General features: G+C 38.2%; 1 long non-coding RNA gene across 1 annotated transcript; it reads right to left on the reverse strand.

Annotated features, from left to right (window-relative positions):
- Positions 1–356: 356 nt before the first annotated feature.
- Positions 357–1,418, reverse strand: LOC122846206. Its single transcript, XR_006373200.1, has 3 exons — positions 1,400–1,418; positions 1,141–1,280; positions 357–647 (listed from the first exon to the last, which is right to left on the reverse strand). It is a non-coding gene; the product is annotated as an uncharacterized LOC122846206 (long non-coding RNA).
- Between the last annotated feature and the right edge of the window lie 15,149 nt (positions 1,419–16,567).

Genomic DNA, 16,567 nt, shown 5'->3' on the forward strand with positions numbered 1-16,567 from the left:
TTTGAAATATTGTCAGAAGTTATTTTTTACCTCACTACAGCAATTATTAGAACTTCATTAACACTCAGCAAATGGTGCCACAACAAAATGCGCTGTTAAAAAAAATAAAATAAAAAAACAATTATTCACATGGCATTTTGAAAACAGAAACTAGTTTACTATAACAAACATATAAACAGATCTATAAATATAGATTAATGAACATATATCTATAGCTGCACACATATAAAGACACCTACATATATCTGTAAAGATCTATATTAATGTATAAATCTAAATACCATCTATATAACATACAGTGCAGACCAAAAGTTTGGACACAACTGTGAGTCCAAACTTTTGGTCTGTACTAGATATATACGTATATACATACCCAGAGCTATATAGATCTTTCACAATACCGTTTTGTCAAACATTTTTAAGAATAACCTTCATGTCACATGCATGCTTAAACTTAGAAAGCTCTCATACATTATTGAAACTGTCCATCTTGAAAGATCTGCCCACCTGAGTTTGAACTGACAGCCTCCCTAGTTGTTCTAACTTTCCTATTTCCACCAGTCACAGGCTCCAGTAAACCACTTTGAGAGTGCCTTTTCCATATCTTTGTGTGATTCTGTAGATGGATCCATTTCTTTTAAGTGTCCCTAAAATAACAAGCAAAGGTAGAAATTGTATTAGTATTTTACTTTAGTACAGTGTAAAATTTATGAGATTTGCATCTCCCCCTTCATGGGGCAAAAATGCTTGCAGAGATCTGCCATAATCAAAAGCACTCTTGAGTCATTATTATGATGTACAAAACTATATTCTTATGGTAAATTTTAAATATATCCATCTATATAAATCAACTACTGGCATAAGAAAGGTTTTATTATGGTTTTGTAGATTTTGTTAATACTGTTTGAAAAACAAACAATATTACCTTCAAATTTTGTCATGTAACAAAACTTTTTAAGTTCTCAACACAATGAAAGAAAACTATGAAAATAAAACCAAAAATTGAAGTCTCAGTTTTTAACCTAAAAGATTACTAAAAATACCAAACAAAAAGCATATAACAACCAAAATAAATTAACATATGTTTAAGAAAGAAAAGTGGAAAAAGAATTTACTCTGACCATTAAAATTGATATTTACCATACACAACTTCAAAGAGACGCGGGTCACGGAGCTTGTGTTTCCAATGTCGTCCAAAAAGGCTGAACTGGACCGCCAATTCATGGGGCATGAGGACTCGCACAGCTGGACACTCCTCCAATTTCTGTAACCATGGCAACCTTAGGTATAATGACAATAATAAGACAACATTTTGAAATCAGAATACATGATACATTTTATTTTTATTAATCAGTTTGTTATTATTTCCCACTTATGCTTAATTTTTGTATTAATTTACCTTTTTCAAATCGTCAAAGCGATCTTCACAGGTTGATGCTCTTGAAGTCTGCGAAAAATATTTATTAGTCCAGTTAAAATAACATTTGGGCTTTTCAAAAGCCTATATATATTTAAGGCAAATCAGCCTTTGTATAGATTAATCACTGAAGCCTTATATTGTAAACACTGAACAGTTTCACTAATGCAATTATCCTCATTTATTTGGTACTGTGACAGGACTGACAGTAGTATTAATCTTAAGAGTAGTTTAGAAAAATCACTAATAAATATTACTAATAAATCCTAAAATATTGTACACATAAAAGAACAAGAGCTACACTTAAATATAAGTATATTTCACATAAGTGCTAGCAAAATATTGCAAAAATATCAGAGAAATTCTTCATCTTTCAATCATTGAATCAGGCTTGGCCACTGAAGACTAGTCTATAGACCAACACACAACAGCTGCAGACTGAAACAAATTATGAGAAAACAAAACACTTTAAAGTGTCACTTACATGATAAAACAAACATGATTTAAAAATATTAACTGCTATGCCTTTATTTTATTTACAAAAAAGCTTTTAGGCCCAATATACTGAAACCAAGTGGGCCCCATATCCATCCATCCATCCATTTTCTATACACCCTTTGTCCCTAATGGGGTCAGGAGGGTTGCTGGTGCCTATCCCCGGCTACTTTCCGGGCTGTTCACCCTGGACAGGTCGCCAGTCCATCGCAGGGGCCCCATATCTATCCCATTCCCAGTTAGCCCACATTAATGCTGAATAAGGCCCATACAATTAGCCCAAATGGGTCAACAATATGGCTCCCATCTTAGGTTAAACATATGGGGCTCATGCAGTCACCCACACAAAATCCATGCCCAATCACTACCAATCTAGCCCACAACAAAACGTTCAATGCAGTTTCATTTAAAATAAAAAAAAGCACCCTTGCATAGGTGGGTCCCAGCCAAGCCACCCATGCATGCTGGTTTAACTGATTGTGAGAAAGATTATTAAAAGCCCATGTACATAGAATGAAATCACAATAGTTACTCTTTTTAAATCATGCAAGTGTTTTTATTGTGTCAAGACACTGAAACAAATTCTGCTAGCAACTTAGATTCTTTAGTGAACCGAATTTATTCTGCCGGGTTAGCGCTCAAATGAACCAATGGTAGCTCAGCAAATAATGGCGCCGCATTATTTGAAAATGTTATGGCTCAAAACAATACGGAGTTTGAAATCGCTCTGCACCAAAATATTCTTATCTTATTGATGGTAGATTATTTATTGTGTTTTAACAATATCAGAAAAAACTGTCACAAGAAAGGATAAAAAAAAAAAAACCCATAAATAATCTTTTGGGGTGCGCCGGTCATCCGATCTGTTACGACCAGCACATTTCTTTAACTGGCGATTTAAAATCTCCCTAAAATTTGATATAATACACGTAAAAAAGACAGAAGAGAAGTACTTACAGATTGTTTCGTAGGACAGTCAACCTGCAGATTCCGCGCAAACGGACTGATGAGGAGAATACGTTGGAGTGTGAAACCGCATATCCATCCGCAGTTAATTTTACGTTTTCCAAGAAACACAAGATTAATTTTGAGTGTTACATCGGTTTAACAAATGTAAAACCGATGTAACACTCAAAAACGTGCTCAAACAAAATAAATAAATCTGGTCGTCCTCCTTATTCAAATGTTCTTTGGAACTATTTTCTTTAGTGGATGTGTAAAATGCCTACTTCAATTCACCAATCTTTATTGGCAAAGGTGCCAAGAGCACAAGTGTCAAACTCCTGTCCTCCATGTCCTGCAGCGTATAGATGTGCCACATGTACAGAACCCTGGAATGAAATGGTTTAATGACCTCCTCCTTGTGTAGATAAGTTCTACAGAGCCTTAATGAACTAATTATTTTATTCAGGTGTGGCGCAGGAGAGGCACATCTATACGCTGCAGTACACCTGCCCTTGAGGACTGGAGTTTGACGTCGCTGCAATAGAGCAATAAAATGGTTAAAAAGATCATAGCAACCAGATTAAAATATATAAAATTAATCATTAATAGAAATGTTAAGTTTTTATTTCATTTTATTTATGCTGACAACTTGGAAAATGTTTGCAGATATATGAAACAGATGCTCAAAATTTTAGTCTTTCTCACTTGATAATGAGTTTTGCTTAAATTTATTTTCTAAACATTTTGTAATATTTTTCACAATGGTCTGATCTGAACAATTTCTCCAAATAAGAATTAAATCCTGTTGTGAAAAAGCTGCAATAAACCCTTTGCATTAAAAAAAGCAAGGTGAAAAGTCCAGATCTGAACCTAATTTTGAGTGAGCAGAAGATTACATATACATGGTGCATATTTAAAACAGATTATGTCTCAAAAATCACATCCAGACTGGACTGGACTGTTCTAGTGTAAATAATAAAAAGAAAAACCGTTAGGTGTTCAAAGTGTAGTAAGAACAATACTGAACTGTTTTAAAAAATAAAGCATTGAAGCATTATTTTTTAATGGCAATATCCTGGTCTTTTTGGAAGCGTAGTGTCATGTCGGTGTTAGTAAATGAGCCAGACACAGAGATCACATAGTGAGCATGTTTTAGGTACAAATACAATACACCTTGGTGACTTCCAAGACGAGGTAACCATCCAAGGAAAGCTTTTCCTTCTGTAGACAGAAAAGCTTATGCAATTGCTTCTACACTTCATATCAACTACATTAGAGGCCAACTGAGTACAAATTGCCTTGGCAAGACCATCAATCTGATACTTTGGGTAATTTTTTTTCCAAATTTTTAGTTTCTTGCTCTTGCAGCTTTTGCTTTTGACATATAGTGAAAAGTTTGAAAGTTACAGGTTAACCACATTCTCTATTAAGATGTTCCAAAGTTTTGTACCATTAACTGACATAAAAATCTATAGGGTCTACATTTCCTTGTTGAGGTCCAACTCATGTACGGCCATGTTTATGTCATGTGGGTTCGATGTGGAAAGCCCACATGGGCTTCCTATGTGGGGCCCATAATACTGAAACTATATGGGCCCCACACAGTGTAGCCCATTTCTGTCCCATTCCCAGTTAGCCCACATAAAAAAGGACTAGGGCCTACATGTCCATGCCCAGGTCCAACCCATTGTACGGTCAGCCCATGCTTATGTGATGTGGGTTCAATGTGGTCAGCCCACATGGGCTTCCTATGTGGGGCCCATAATACTGAAACTATATGGGCCCCACACAGTGTAGCCCATTTCTGTCCCATTCCCAGTTAGCCCACATAAAAAAGGACTAGGGCCTACATGTCCATGCCCAGGTCTAACCCATGTACGGTCGGCCCATGGTTATGTCATGTGGGTTCAATGTGGTCAGCCCACATGGGCTTCCTATGTGGGGCCCATGATACTGAAACTATATGGGCCCCACACAGTGTAGCCCATTTCTGTCCCATTCCCAGTTAGCCCACATAAAATAGGACTGGGGCCTACATATCCATGCCCAGGTCCAACCCATGTACGGTCAGCCCATGTTTATGTCATGTGGGTTCAATGTGGTCAGCCCTAATGGGCTTCCTATTTGGGGACCATGTTACTTAATCTATATGGGCCCCACACAGTGTAGCCCATTTCTGTCCCATTCCCAGTTAGCCCACATAAAAAGGACTAGGGCCTACATATCCATGCCCAGGTCCAACCCATGTACGGTCAGCCCATGTTTATGTGATGTGGGTTCAATGTGGTCAGCCCACATGGGCTTCCTATGTGGGGCCCATGATACTTAAACTATATGGGCCCCACAGAGTGTAGCCCATTTCTGTCCCATTCCCAGTTAGCCCACATAAAAAGGACTAGGGCCTACATATCCATGCCCAGGTCCAACCCATGTACGGTCAGCCCATGCTTATGTGATGTGGGTTCAATGTGGTCAGCCCACATGGGCTTCCTATGTGGGGCCCATGATACTGAAACTATACGGGCCCCACACAGTGTAGCCCATTTCTGTCCCATTCCCAGTTAGCCCACATAAAATAGGACTGGGGCCTACATATCCATGCCCAGGTCCAACCCATGTACGGTCAGCCCATGTTTATGTCATGTGGGTTCAATGTGGTCAGCCCACATGGGCTTCCTATGTGGGGCCCATGATACTGAAACTATATGGGCCCCACACAGTGTAGCCCATTTCTGTCCCATTCCCAGTTAGCCCACATAAAATAGGACTAGGGCCTACATATCCATGCCCAGGTCCAACCCATGTACGGTCAGCCCATGCTTATGTGATGTGGGTTCAATGTGGTCAGCCCACATGGGCTTCCTATGTGGGGCCCATGATACTGAAACTATATGGGCCCCACACAGTGTAGCCCATTTCTGTCCCATTCCCAGTTAGCCCACATAAAAAGGACTACATATCCATGCCCAGGTCCAACCCATACGGTCAGCCCATGTTTATGTGATGTGGGTTCAATGTGGTCAGCCCACATGGGCTTCCTATGTGGGGCCCATGATACTGAACTATATGGGCCCCACAGAGTGTAGCCCATTTCTGTCCCATTCCCAGTTAGCCCACATAAACAGGACTAGGGCCTACATATCCATGCCCAGGTCCAACCCATGTACGGTCAGCCCATGTTTATGTGATGTGGGTTCAATGTGGTCAGCCCACATGGGCTTCCTATGTGGGGCCCATGATACTGAAACTATATGGGCCCCACAGAGTGTAGCCCATTTCTGTCCCATTCCCAGTTAGCCCACATAAAAAAGGACTAGGGCCTACATGTCCATGCCCAGGTCCAACCCGGGTGCGGTCAGCCCATGCTTATGTCATGTGGGTTCAATGTGGTCAGCCCACATGGGCTTCCTATGTGGGGCCCATGATACTGAAACTATATGGGCCCCACACAGTGTAGCCAATTTCTGTCCCATTCCCAGTTAGCCCACATAAAAAAGGACTAGGGCCTACATGTCCATGCCCAGGTCTAACCCATGTATGGTCGGCCCATGGTTATGTCATGTGGGTTCAATGTGGTCAGCCCACATGGGCTTCCTATGTGGGGCCCATGATACTGAAACTATATGGGCCCCACAGTGTAGCCCATTTCTGTCCCATTCCCAGTTAGCCCACATAAAAAAGGACTAGGGCCTACATATCCATGCCCAGGTCCAACCCATGTACGGTCAGCCCATGTTTATGTCATGTGGGTTCAATGTGGTCAGCCCACATGGGCTTCCTATGTGGGGCCCATGATACTGAAACTATATGGGCCCCACACAGTGTAGCCCATTTCTGTCCCATTCCCAGTTAGCCCACATAAAAAAGGACTAGGGCCTACATATCCATGCCCAGGTCCAACCCCTGTACGGTCAGCCCATGCTTATGTCATGTGGGTTCAATGTGGTCAGCCCACATGGGCTTCCTATGTGGGGCCCATGATACTGAAACTATATGGGCCCCACACAGTGTAGCCCATTTCTGTCCCATTCCCAGTTAGCCCACATAAAATAGGACTGGGGCCTACATATCCATGCCCAGGTCCAACCCATGTACGGTCAGCCCATGTTTATGTCATGTGGGTTCAATGTGGTCAGCCCACATGGGCTTCCTATGTGGGGCCCATGATACAGAAACCATATGGGCCCCACACAGCGTAGCCCACATCTGTCCCATTCCCAGTTAGCCCACATCACTGCTAAATAGGGCCCATACATTTAGCCCAAATGGGCCAGCCCATATGGGTCCCATGTTAGGTTAACCACATGTGTCTCATGCAGTTTGCCCAGATAAAACCCATGCCCACTCATTACCCATGTACCCCACAACAAACCCAAGTGGGGCCCACTCATGCATGCTGGCTGGGTATGGGTGTGTATATCACATTTATAGCAGGCAAAAATCTACTAAAAGTGATCTCCAAGCCGTCAGATGTTTTCCACCAAAAAGTTTATGGTTTTTATGTTGCTTCTCCAGTTTTAGTGCATTTTGCGTGTGTATTGTATAACAAAAGAGCAGTAGTCCGTCTCAATGCTTACAGGCTCAGCGTGCTCTCAGGTGCCTGTCAGAATGAGCCATGGCTGAGCAGGTGGGATTGTCCCACTGCAGAGATGCATGCATCAGGAAGCTGTAAATCCTGCACTGCCTTCCATTTGTTTACGCCTCCTGTTTCCTGACAAACAAACTCCTAGATTTCCCATGAGAGCTACCGACCCCACACACGACACCCTGAGCGGACATGCTTTACGGGCGTCACAGCCAGATGAAAAGAGTTAAAACCCCATTTTTAAAAAGGTGCGTTTGCGTGCTGTTTGACGGGGAGCACGGCTTAGATTCAGCTCAATTATCAGCAAAATCGAGAAGACGTGCCATAAATCAGCATACCAATTACTACTGCCATTCTCTCGTGAATAAAGATCTTGATTTATTTCACCTAAAAACAATTATGCTGTAGTTGTGTTTTAATTTATATTTTATTCATGCATCCAAAGATTTTACACACTAAGAAGTTAGTGCAGGGTAAAAAACAGCTATTTATATAATTCTGGTGCTTTATAAATGAAATCTATTCTTTGTCACAATAAAATGTTTGCTTTATTTAGTTTTTATTCAATTTAAAAAGCAAGATTTGTCTCTTTTATACTAGACTCTAATATTAATCTTTGCTCCTTCAGATCTTATAGCAAATCTGAGCTCTTTGTGTACAGAATGTGTCCTTTGAGAGTTCCAATTTCACATCAAACAAATGAAAATCCAAATTGTGTCAGAACCACAATCCCCTGTTGGATTCTATTAATTAGGTGAACTGCAATGTCACAATAAGCTTCTCATTTTGTCTGTTTATCTGGAGCCAAATCTGGTCTAAAACCTTGTTAGAGTGGTTTTGTGCACACGTGTACACCTAATACTTGAGTTTTATGCCCCTCTGCCAGGATGTTTTATTAACGTGCCACCTCACAGACAAGACAGCATATTTCATGAGTGAAGGACGTGACCCTGATAGTTTATTTCCCATGATGAAATTGTCCGCAGGTTGATGACTTCGTAAATAAACAGTTTATGGAGCAGCAGTTCTTGGCTGGCGGTGACAACAGCAATTATTATTGTGTAATCATCACTGTGGAAGCTTGCGTAGATGTGCAACCTTTTCTTTTTTCCTTTGAAGTAGTAACAAATCAGAGAGAGTTGAGAGCAAATGCTTTGTCAAATGTCTTTTACTTTAAAATGTGCAATTATTACGCTCCATATACATGTTTTTACCTTTCAAAACATAAACACAACACCGAGTGTTGACCATAGTTGACCATTTACACCATAGGTAAAGAAAAGTGTTAAAACCCTTACTGTACTGAACATTTAAGAAAAATCTGTCTTTTAGTTTAAGATTTCTACAGGTCTCAGTAGGACTCCTGGGAAGAGGTAGATGAGGTTGATTTTCTTTTTTTTTTTACCACAGATTCCTTATCTCGTTACACTGCCAGGAGATAGTGACAATTTTAAGAAATATAATAAACCATTTTTTAAAGGTTACCTTCTGCAGCTTTAAGATGCTTTGGCAGATCAGTAACACCTTCTAATCCTTTATGATCTAGTACAGCGCTATTGCTGTTTCAGGTCAGAGATATAATCAGGTGCTTGATAATTTGACAAGTCCTGAAAGATAATACCAAAATTTTAAAATGTGAAGGTCAATATAATTCTGATTTTACTTGGACATGGTTTTCAAGTCCCAGTAGTCCTTAGCAAACTCCATGTGTTGTTCTTAGTGATGGTAGGACAGAACAATAACTTTTTTTGGAATCATTCCCAAACAACCAGTTGGCAAGTAGATGCTCCCTAATGGTTGTTATGGAAACTTGGGACCCCCAGATGTCACAGTTTGATTCCACTCTGTCTCTATCAGTTAACTTTAAAGATATTTTTGCCATCATGCTCAACCAGTGTGGTGAAAATGAACCCCTATATCACATAAACTTTGGATGCTAGGGAAACAGGAATTCATAGATTACTTTTCAGAAAAACTATGCACAAATTAAACGTTGGTTATTTAAAAAAATTTCAATGTTTGATTAAGCAACTGCAATACAAAACATTTTGTACATGTTTACCAACAAATTTGTCCACATCTGTATTTCAGGGGAATTTTCTTCTAATATTAAATCATTTATGTAAGTCAATGCAGTTGCTTTAAGTCGTGTCGTGTCAATGAACAAAGCTGTCATTTGTTTCTCTGCTCCCAAGACACCAAGTTTACACGCAATCCTGACTTCAGAACAATAAGACAGAGAGGTCATGAAACATTTACAAATCTTTGAACCATGGAAAAAGCATTTATTTTTCATGGTCTTGCAACTGAAATACATGCTAAAAGTAGACTTGGTCAACAAAGGTTAAATCAGATGCACATAATTTATGGACATCGCAATACCTGCTTGAAAACGACACTGAACAGGAAGTCCTGTTGCAACAGTTACCTTCCTGTTTCTTTATAAATTCAGAAAATCCATTTATATGATGCTCAGTTTATTTGATAATTTGAAAATATCTTCATTTGTAAATTTATTTTAAGCTCTAAAATTTAGGGTTTCTTTTTTAATTACAATTTTTTTCTTTAAAGTAGTTTTTTGCTTTGTAAGTCAATATGAGATGCAGTTTTCTGTATCAGTCACTTTAATATGCATTGTCAGCACAATTTACTGCCTATAGATTCCCTGTGTAGCTAATCCATAAAGTCCACCATCCACACCCCCATGTCTACATTAGAAACTGTGTTGCAAAGGGAGAAATTAAAAGGTCCAGAAAGCAGGGATCTATAAACATATTATATCCTGTTGTTAATGGAAATGTCATCAACAGAGGTCTCACAGCTCTTATTGAGTGATGAGCCAATTTCCTTGACGCTCTCTAAACCACTCACATGTAAAACGACTAGAAATCCCCAGAATTGAGTGCATTAGCAGCAAACTGCCATGCCACAAAAAACAAAACGACCAAATTTTCCAACCAATTAAATTTTAATGCTCCCCCTTTTTTTTTTTCAATTTTGAACGAACCACAATAAAAACACATTTGAGAAAAGCTCCTCTTGGTGTGGGATTGATGTTGTAAACATTTTTAGTGTGTGGTCACTCCCTGCTGGTCATGGGAGTAATCTAAACAGATTGAGTAATCGTGAGCTTTGTGTCTGTGAAGCCCAAATCAGTGGTTGAATGACCGTGACGCTCACCATAAGTTCTCCTGAGGCTGTGGAATCAAGAGTCATGATCAAATCAGTGGGTCGGTCAACGTGAGACAACTTAACCTTTTATTTAACCACAGGTACACCTTCAAACCTATTAGATGTTTGTGCATTTTTCTTAGAATAGAAGACACCAGATAATCAGGTGCAACAAATTGAAATTCAAAAACATTTCACCTCTACAAATCTCTCATTTATGTATTTCTTTGGACAAATTATGGATATCCACATATCCCTTTACAGTGTGTTGTGAAGTTGTATGTCTCCCTTCAATATTTTTCACATTTTGTCACATTACAACCACAAAATGTAGTGTGTTTTCTTTTTATATGTAGGTAAATCCGAGAAGAAAACTAAGGATTCTAAAAGACTTGAGACAAGCATGGAGGTTTACCTCCAACAGGACAATAACCTTAAACATGCAGCCAAACCTAAAATGAAATGGCCTATTCAAAGTACAAAGACTTAAGCATTTAGTGAATACAATTGTGAATCTGTGTTAAAACTTAAATTGATATTTGTGGAGGTTTTCTATTCATTTTGGTTATTTTGCAAAGTAGAATGAACAAAGATTTAGGCCTGTAGATGTTTGAATCCAAGCGACTTGCAGCTTTTATTGCAACAGAAGTTTGATCTCATTAAATTTATGTTTTTCTTATTGATGTTTGTGGATGTAACTTACTCTATAGCAGGAAGTGGTTCTGTTTGCTGTTTTTATATATTATAATATTGACTTGAAATTTAACAGTTAAGTTTTGCAGTTGATGGTTAGAATAACAAATCAAAGAGAACTGCTAATAAAGTTGCTAGGACAGCAAATTAAAACGCTCCTCTCACTACAAAGACCCCTTAGAAGCAAAGCCTGCACAGATATATAAATCATCTGAAGTAATTTGCACAAAACTGTGCTTCTCTCATCCACTTGTTCATACCTGATGTTATAAAGAGCTGACATAAAAGAATAAAGTCTACCAAAGAGTAATGTGCCTGAACACAAGCAAAAATGCCTCATACAGGAACAGAGAGATGTAGTTGTCATGTTGGTGCTGGATTTCTTTATGCAATGCTGGAAGTGATGCTGAATAGAACTAAATGCACACGTCTTTATTTAATGTAAGGCCTGTGGAATAAAATATTGTATTACTTAATAAAAATACAATTTGCGTGTAATTTTTCTGAAAGATAATTTAATCTTGTTTTTCCAGCTACAAAGACTTGTAAAAATATTGAGTTTCTAGGTATTCGGCTACTGACACAAAATGATAAAAACATCCTGGGATTATGTCAAGAAAATTTGTTCTATGTTCAAGTTCCTTATTATGTGAACTTCTTATTGCCCTTTACCTAAGTGTTTTGCAAATTATAAGTTATTAAAACACAGAAGATAAAACAGGAGGAGAGATAAAACAGCATACATGTGATATAAAACAAAATAAACTAATTAAAATCTGAATAAATGTGTCTTTCATACCAAACTGTTATTTCTTGTGATTTGATGCTTATGGAAATCTTATGAGGGTTTGAATAATTCAACTGTTTTTTTTCAAAATTTTTCACAAGTAAGCTAATTTAAACAAGCTCTGTTTTATTAAACAGCTGACTGTAGGCACATTTACTATTTCGTATTAACTAAATGCTTAGGCTATTTTACAACAAAATGACAAAAATATATGTCATTTAGCAGTAAAATTTAGCAGATGTTCAAACATTTTTTTTTTCTAAAGTTTAATAAAATTTTACAAAAAAAACCCAAAAAACATATTACATTGATTGGTAGCTGCAACAGAGATCCACCCTGTGTCTTTGCCAGTCTTTCTTTTCAAAGTTGCACGGATATTTTTTTCTGATGGTTATCATATTTTGAAAGGACACACTGATCCATGCATAATTTCAACTTACATTATTTTTCTGAGAACCAAGAACCAAGAAAGGGAAACATGAAGTCACAGTTCAAAAAGAATTATTTCACCTCATAGAAACTCTTTACTTCTAAGCTTAGTTTTTACTATTCAATCCTTTCAGTAACTCGCATAAGAAACATCTGAGATCTTGGAGTTTGCCGTGAAGAATTCGAAGGGGTAAAACTGGTTCTTATCGTCAGCGTTCAGGTGGAGGAAACCCTTAACAGATTGTCAGATCATCACTTTGCTCACAAAATCTCCTTCATGTGCTTGAGAGCAGCTAATCAGAATTACATATGACTTTGAATGTTGTCAGCACACACATATTCAGTGGAACATACAAATACCTCGTTTTGAGGCAACAGTATGAACAATTGCCTCCAATGATAACCTAACAACAAATTTAGCCATCAAGACTGCAGGTTTCCCTTTCTTTGTTCTTTTTCTCTTGTCTATTTTGAATTTCACTCAGGTATTAGTTCAGTGGCCTGTTGAACAACTAGAAAACACCTTGAATGGGCTGATGCCAGTTGGCATGGTAACCTCATGTGTGCTGATTTTCACTTTGTCTCCTCCAAATGAGAAACGGGGAGCTCAGCATGACTCTGAATATGTTCAGAGTTGTATCGAACAAAAAAATCAAGCTCCTACTGTTCATGATGTTGTAAGCAGCTCGACCTCTCAGCCTAAATGAATGTGCTTTAAAACCAAGATGTGTGTGAGAAGGGACAGAAATTCTGTAAATGTCTGACTCATTATATCTTAGGATGAGTAAGCTGCATCACTGTTAGCACTCCTGTCTCATGCTCTGACATCATGGCTTAAAGAGCAGTGATGATGAAAACTGTTTACATGTAATACATGACTTTGAAAGTTTCATAAAATAGAAGAAGTAGGAGTTATACAGTCTCAGCCAGCAGTCGCATCGGATTTAATGTTAGATTGGTCAAATTAATGAAGTGAGAGGAAAAAAATCTGTTTTCCGACACCGCTGTTTTCTGTCAATTTACCTCCCACAAAGAGACAACAAGCCTTCACATTATTTTTTGGTAACAGATGGCTCTGAATTCTCTAAATTGAAAAAAAGAGTGAGCTCTAAAATGTGAGCTTAAACCTCCAATTTAATATTTAATATTATTTAATATTAATATATTATTTAATATTCGGTTAGCTGTTTTGGAAAAACTTCTTGTTTGTTAAAAATAATACATATATTCAAACTATTTGCATATGATGCGGTTATATAACTAGGCAGTTATGACATTTAGACATAAATCATAGATGAAGTGAACTGGAATAGCCTTTAGCTATTAATCAGCTTAGTTTGGGAATCCAATGTCTTGTTTTCAAGTTATTGTTATTATTACCTAACTCTGACATGTTCTGAACACAAACTTCAATATTTTATTAGGACTTTGTGTGAGACCAACACAAAGTTGTGTGTAACTGTTAACTGAAGGAAAACAATACATGGTTTTTAGGACTTTTGCCAGAAAAAGTGCAATAATTTGTCTTTATTCGCATTCACTCTCCTTACCAAGTATATACATATCCTAGAAGAATTGGATCGGTAACTGCAGCAAAAGGTGGTTCTGGAAAGTACAGACTTGGGGAGGTTAGTTCAGATTTCTGGTTTTGGAAAAAAAAAAAACAACAACTTGAAAACAGTGCAGCATTTTCATTATTTCACATTTATCTTCACAGATTTTACGGGAAATATTTCCCGTAAAATCTCAATCAAAGACAGTGCCTGCAACATCAGGTACGTGGAAAGGTTTAAGATGGTTTTGGCACTCAGTGAAAACAAAGGTTTAGTCAAACCCTTTTTGTTAACATCCTCCAACTAGCCACTAGAGGGTGCAAGAGTAGAGCAAAAGATACCGAGCTGTACAAGAATGGTGCGTGAAGCTTTCCGTTTAAGTAACATTTTTTAACACATTGATTTTAACTCAGAATGACTGAGATGAATCCTCATAAATCCTTATAAGTGGACATTTCCATAAAGCTCAGATGTGTTATGATTCAGCCTCTTCTGGGCTCTTTGTCTCCTCTTTAACAGTGGTGAGAATAAAAGAATATATTCTAAGGTCTTTGAATGTGCTGCTCATAGACAAAAGATGCAAAGTAGTGCTCAAATTTAACTGGACCATCAAGAAAACCTGGCGATTCAGAAGACTTATAGGCGCGTCAAAATTTTGGCTGAGGGCTTTGCAGTTCTGTGTTTACCTGGACAGCATTTGTCAGTAAAAGTCAGTGGGTCAGATAATTGAATGAAAAGAGACAGATGGCTGCAGCATTTACTGCTGATTACATGGAGGCTGTAAACTTGCTCTCAGTAGCTGGGAGGGGTGCCAAGACCAAGCCTATTAAACCACCAGAGCTTGAATCTTAGAGGGTTGCTGCTGTTCAAGGAAGAAATTGCAACTTAAAAAAGAAAAAAAATTGAAGGCATCAAGACCGAGAGAGTATTCATAAAATAACTATGCAGTTTGAAGAAAGCAATATCTGACATTGCTTTTTGTGAACTTTCTTACCTGTAGATCTTCCAGGAAGGTTTATGACAAAAAGAAAAATCAGTGATTTTTCCTATTGTGATGACATTTGGAATTCACTCACACAGAGATCAAAGATCTCTGGGCTGTAGAAATATTGCACAGAGTGGCCATATATCTGCACTGTGCAGTAAATATAAATAGTATATGCTGATGTCGGGCCATCCGCAGTGTCACAGGACGACTCTGCACAGAAGAGCAAATGTTTCTCTACAAAACCTGCTGGGAAATGTGTTCTAACAAATGTTTCATGAGATATAAAATTTAGCCTTGTAACTAGGTAAGGCCCAAACATGTAAACACATCAGAGTCTTAGAGCTGATACCTCATAATAAAATTCATATATTTAGCATCATGCCGAGAATGTATTGTTATATTTACAGCAACTTGATAGGTACACCACAGTAAATGGATTTTACACAACACATCAACGGTGATTTAATATTAAAAAATTTACAGCTTGGCAATAACCGGGTGTGAATGACACACTTTCTCTCCTCTGCATTCTCTCACTGACTCTGCTCCTTATTCATTTACATTAGTCTGATGTATTGGCTCCTCCATGTGAATGTGTGATATGTTTACTGATTATTCTGATGCATTTTTCCAGCAACTCCACAGGACAGACGATCAATATTCCAATTACAGGTAGGTTTCCCTTCTTGACCCGGAGAAAAGTGAGCATCAGTCAGTATCATTGTCAGAAAGATTCCCCGCACAAGGACGTAAAGTTAGCTTAGAGCAAGATATAAGCAAATTGCTTTTTACAGAGCATGTAGCTCAGTAAAAACAAAGCTATGTGCCAGACTTTTCTGTAGAATCAAACTCACTTAATTTGTCACCCAAAGAAAAACACATGGTGATCAGTTCATGTATTTGTTTTGCTGTTTTATTGGAAAGTATTATTTAATCAAGATAAAATAATAAAAAATAAATTTACATTCACATGCCTCTGGTGACATCTGGTAGGCTTCTTAGTTTTTTTGATCTCCTAATTGAGATGTTATTAGTGAACGTCCTCCATGTATTCCAACTTCTGCTAAAATGATTCTCCAAGGGCCCTGGTCCTTAAAGCTCGACTTGTCTGCAATCATTTTCACCATTAGAGTTGAGCTCTGAGTGTCCTTCAGAGAGTTTCCAACTGCATTACATTGAAAGGTTTATTTTCCCTCTCGCTGGATTCTGACTCAACTGCATTGACCGGACAGTAAAGTGAGCACAATAAACTGTCTGGGGGGAATGAGTTGGCCTGCATCAGCCTAATCAATTACCTCTGCTGGTGCTGTTCCTCCAAAATAAGGACTGTTCACAAATCACTGTTCTTAACCCTGAAGTTCAGATCTTCCAAAATAAGTAGCTTCTTTCTGAATGGAGCAGGAAAGGTTGCTCTCACAGTTAAGACACATTCATGAACATTTGGATTACTTAGCAGACCAGGTGTAATAATTGGATTTCCTCTCCAAACTTCCTCTGTTTTCTG

Source organism: Gambusia affinis, linkage group LG16 (genome assembly GCF_019740435.1).
Source record: "Gambusia affinis linkage group LG16, SWU_Gaff_1.0, whole genome shotgun sequence".
NCBI classification, from domain to species: domain Eukaryota; kingdom Metazoa; phylum Chordata; class Actinopteri; order Cyprinodontiformes; family Poeciliidae; genus Gambusia; species Gambusia affinis.